Source organism: Anticarsia gemmatalis, chromosome Z (genome assembly GCF_050436995.1).
Source record: "Anticarsia gemmatalis isolate Benzon Research Colony breed Stoneville strain chromosome Z, ilAntGemm2 primary, whole genome shotgun sequence".
Classification (NCBI taxonomy): Eukaryota; Metazoa; Arthropoda; class Insecta; order Lepidoptera; family Erebidae; genus Anticarsia; species Anticarsia gemmatalis.
This window is the reverse complement of record NC_134776.1, coordinates 194,178-199,209: the sequence shown is the minus strand read 5'-3', so window position 1 is coordinate 199,209 and position 5,032 is coordinate 194,178. Positions and strand designations below refer to the sequence as shown.

At 34.1% G+C, this 5,032-nt stretch overlaps 1 long non-coding RNA gene across 1 annotated transcript; it reads left to right on the top strand.

The window, feature by feature from the left end:
- The first annotated feature begins 599 nt into the window (after positions 1-599).
- On the top strand, positions 600-5,032 carry LOC142986682 (uncharacterized). Its single transcript, XR_012960418.1, has 3 exons — positions 600-924; positions 4,021-4,074; positions 4,358-5,032. It is a non-coding gene; the product is annotated as an uncharacterized LOC142986682 (long non-coding RNA).

Genomic DNA, 5,032 nt, shown 5'->3' with positions numbered 1-5,032 from the left:
GACCTAGAGCAGTCGCACGTGTAGGTCAGTCGGCTGCGGCGCGCGTGCCTGCACGCACGTGCCCCCAGTCGCTCTCTCATCACAGTTACGAGTAAGACTTTTACGTGACGAATCTTGGGCTCAATGGGGAGCCGTTTTTACTCAGCGCCATCTTGCGATAACATTAAGAAAAAATGTATGGCTGCTGTTTTAGAGAGCTTTAAATTATTTTGCTTATTTTCTTTTTTTGACATGAAGATTATATTGAAAAAATAAAATTGATTTTTGAGGGACTCTTATTTGTACGTCTAATATCACATGACAATTTTTGATAATATTATTTCTTAATAATAATTAGGTCTGAGCTAGGTATTTTTTTACACGGCAAAAATATCTCAAAAATACGTAATTTTTTACGAAAATTACAGAATATATCCACGTAATTTATAGGTTTACCACGCGCAGTGGATAAAACCATATTCTTAGGCAAAAAATGGTTCAAGTACCCCTCCTACTGCCAAAAATATACTTTGATATTGATCTCCGAAGTTTGCGTCTGAAGGACGAAGGAAGGGGGGCTTATATCAGTGACGCCGACTGAAGCCAGTTGGCAGCGCCGCGCGCCGTTGTGGGGACGCCGACACTCGCTCACTCTGTGCTCAGCGCTATACGTAATAAAATGGCGATGAGAAACACTCCCTTTTTGTGTAATAATTACGTGTTCGTTTGTGAAACCGGGATTTGGACGTTTCTAAGACACCGTTTCAAGTGAAGTTATGGAATAAAGAGATTTTATCCGATTATTAAGTCGAGTTATGACGTAACACGTAATTTGGGAAATTTGGTAGAATATTATTCAAACGCGGGTGGGTGCGGCTTGGTTATGTTAAGCGGCTTTGCGTGTCTTCTGCTCTAATACGAAGCAGCAAAGGCGTTGGTCAGAAGGTATTGAGATTTGCTGTTATATCCATAATATACTTAGTCGCATTATAATAGCCACTTCAACTCATCGATGTGTAAACAATCAGTAAAGTAATGTCATCATTGGTGCGGTCAATCTTTCTTATTGTAATTGCTTAGTGGCTAGTGTCACATAATAAATGTAATATAGATTGCTAGTGAGTTGAAGTGGCTGTGTTGTATTCTAATATCCAACTCATTTATGTAAAAAACGAAAAGTGACAGGAAACTTTGTAGAAGAGATAGAAAAGATCTGGCCCTACTATGTCTGTCAGTCAGTCATTTGATTTAAAATTATATCACTATAATTACAGTAACAAAATTACTTAAAGAGTTTCGTAGCACATGCTACGAGAATTCGTAGATCGTCTACGTATTATATAACAGCCACGCCTTCGCGAATCCTTGTTTTCTAATCCGAATATTGATCCAAATTCTTAAGCGCGTGGTGCCACCCTCCAAAAATTCTATCGTTCAACGACCCCTGTACTGATTGATAAAGAGAGACGGAGATATACTTTGTTCGTCACGTTTGTATGTCACCGTATCAGTCGTGGGATCGATGTTCTACAATGTTCGTCTCGTGGCGCGGCGTGAATCGGCGTCTCGGCGTGTTGTTGCCACGGCAACGGAGGGAGGCACATGAACTTGTTGCACGCTTGCAACGACCACGTGGTTAGCGGACTGTATTATCTCGTTTTGTTTTAAAGTTCTAGTTTTCAAATGTTCATATTAAAGTATTGGTAACATTTTTGCAACAATTTTGTTAGGTAAAATAAAAGAACTAGCACAGTAGGTTTTTATACTAACTTAAGACCTAAGTGTGGGTCACCCGGTTTCTGAAAGGCCAATGTCAGAAATAGTTGACTAGCTGGCAAATCGTTCAAAAGTAGCAATGGAGTTGAATTTAGTTTGATATTCATTTCATAAAAAAAATTATAAATACAATCAAACTAAGTCTTGTTCTCATGGAATTAGGCACAGAGGATTCTTACAAATTTCCTCGGGTTTTAGGACCGTAGGTGGTGAGTACTACGCACCTAACTTTTTTTTTACTATTAATCTTCATGTCATTTAATATTTTAATTATTATACCACTCCAAGCTGTTAATTAAATAAAGTTACAGTTAAAAGACGATTTAGGCGGCGTCAGTTATGATTTGTATACCTTTTGTATACTTTCTAGGTTAAAAAGACATATAGATAAAATACAAACAAGATCTCATATTAATTTTTCTTTGAACATTTTAATATTGAATTGATTTGACAGCGGTGTTGAATTACTACCAGTATCGTTAGTTCAATATTTCAGAAACTAGGCGTTTGTTCACGAATCCCACACATTATACCTATGTTATACCTAATATCCTATAATATGTAAATTTCTTTTATGTATCTTTTCCTAACAATACCTATCCAGCACATCGACGGCTTGCGTTTCAACGGCCACTTAGTATCACAGCGAATTGACGTGTATGTACAGTACTTACTATAAATAGATTAAACCTAGGAGAACTGTGACGTATCAGCACTAAGTGACTGTTAATATCAGTTATTTAACTATACTTCAAGATGTTTTAATTCCCTAGTTGAATTGTCATGTGGGCTAAAAAAGTGTTGTTTTTTTCTCTAAAAATGGTGTGAGACTTTCTTTATATTGATATTCTTCTGATATAGGACAAAAGTCACCTAGGTACTGAATACTTGGTGACATGCTTGATCACAGTTCTTTTCTTTATGCTATTGGATTTTATTACTATTTACAATCGCGCGGAAAGAAGTATAACAAGGGCCTAATGGCTCTAACACGTAAAATATATTATAAAATTAAAGAAAGATATAGCCCTACTATGGTCAGTCAGTCAGTCAGTCAGTCAGTTTCTATCGACTGTTAGTAAATACAGCTTAATAAAAACGAATAGAAACAAAACTACGTAGAGAATAACTTCTTGTTTTCGCATATTCCAAATTATTGTAAAATCAAAGAAAGATATAGCCCTACTATAGTCAGTCAGTCAGTCAGTCAGTCAGTCATGTCTATCGACCGTTAGTAAATACAGCCTAATAAAAACAAATAGAAATAAAACTACGGAGAGAATAACTGCTTCGTTTTGCATATTTCAAATTATTGTGAAACCAAGGAAAGATATAGCCCTACTATAGTCAGTCAGTCAGTTAGTCATGTCCTATCGACTGTTAGTGAAAATACCTTAATATAACAAATAGAAATAAATTGGTATAACTTATAGAATAACTTGTTGTTAAAAAAACAAAGAAAGATATAGCCCTACTATGGTCAGTCAGTCAGTCATATTCCTATCGACTGTTAGTGAAGACAGCTTAACTAATGCAAATGGAAATAATACGTAGAGTATAACTCGTTATTTTTAGAAATTTCAATGTATTGTGAACCCAAGGAAAGATATAGTCATGTCCTATCGACTGTTAGTGAAAATAGCTTACTTAATACAAATTTGTAGAAAAATATTCTAATGTGTTTTTAGGTCGTATATGTATATTTAGGTATATACAAATAGTAACGATAGTAAAAGTACTAAGAAAGGCCTTACTAGTTGTTCAGTCAATATGATATGTTAGTTCTGGTCTTTTGAGAAAGCACAAAGACTTAGAATTATTCTAGACCTTGCGTAAGTAGAAAATATGTGTTATCTCTTCCCGCGGTCACGTAATACGAATTAACTACTATTTATAACAATGAAACATTAATACTACTTACACACTGATCAACGTTGAAAAGTTACTAATACAAATACTACAAGAGTACAAGAGTCCTACGCATCCCTTTCATATACTGGGATATAACTACCAATAAAATATATCCTACGTGTCCTCTAAATATCCCACTTGTATATACCGGGAAAAATATCATAATGATGATAAAATCACATGTAAACCGCTAACTTTGAGTACTGATCTAAGCTAAAAATTAATATTATGTACCTACTGGACTATTAAGTTCCTTTTTCTTGCTGGGTCCTTTTATCAAAATTTGAAAATCTTATCATATTAGTAACTGTATTACTGAATAAAATAAAATGACTGTTCTTTTTATTGTTGCAGCGCAAGACAAGGAGTTTGATGAAAGTGCCTACCTTCGCTGCGATTTCATCAAGGGTAAGAATCAATTTTATTATCCATTACTCCGTATTTTTTTCAATTATTAATATCACTATCACCTTAATTTGAAAATAATTTTACTCGCATACGTCTTTCTGATAAATTTATTATGTTTGATATGTATCAGTTAAGGCAGATACGCTTCCCTGAATTATGATACTTTCAATGACTTTGAAGGTTACTTTACTTTGACTGAAAATCTCAATCATTTTGAACCAGCAATAGTTGCAGTTCAGGACTTTACTGCATATACTCTAACATATGTTTTATATATTTACAGGAAGAATACCAGACTACACAGAGAGAGGAAAGACAGAAACGGATCGGAGATGATGCAGACGACCACAGAAGATGGAGTACGAGTTTAGCAGAGAAGAAAAGAAGAGAAAATACACCTAGACGGCTAAACCAAAAGAACGCAGCCTGTAATATAATGTAGGACGTATAAGAGTAGGACGAACTGAATAAAATGATACTTTTTGTCTTTTTCTCATTATTGATACACCCATGACTGTCTCAAACTATCTTGATACTTTTAGATAACTAATTATTTGAAATTAGTTCTAGAATAGGAAAGTCTCACTAAATATCAAGTCTTAGGAGTAGATAGCAAAAATATATGCAACACGTAGGTAATAGTCTAATAGAATCACAGACAAGATTTAATGTACCAAGTCATTTTACTCCAATCAAAAATTAGTATCACAAATGTTAAATTTTGTTAGGTTGGTTAACTAGATGGACAATTGTCTTATTTAAGACCTAAACTAGTTTATAAATTTTGATAGAATTTAGTAATAATAAAGTGTTAATTTTTGTTAGTATCAGAAAATTACTTTAGATAATTTGTATAGACTAGTATCTGAAGCTTTAAACCTAATTTTGAAAATAGACTTATATAGAAACCTCTGCTGAAAATTTTGAATAGTAAGTATATGCCCTAAAAATACGATAA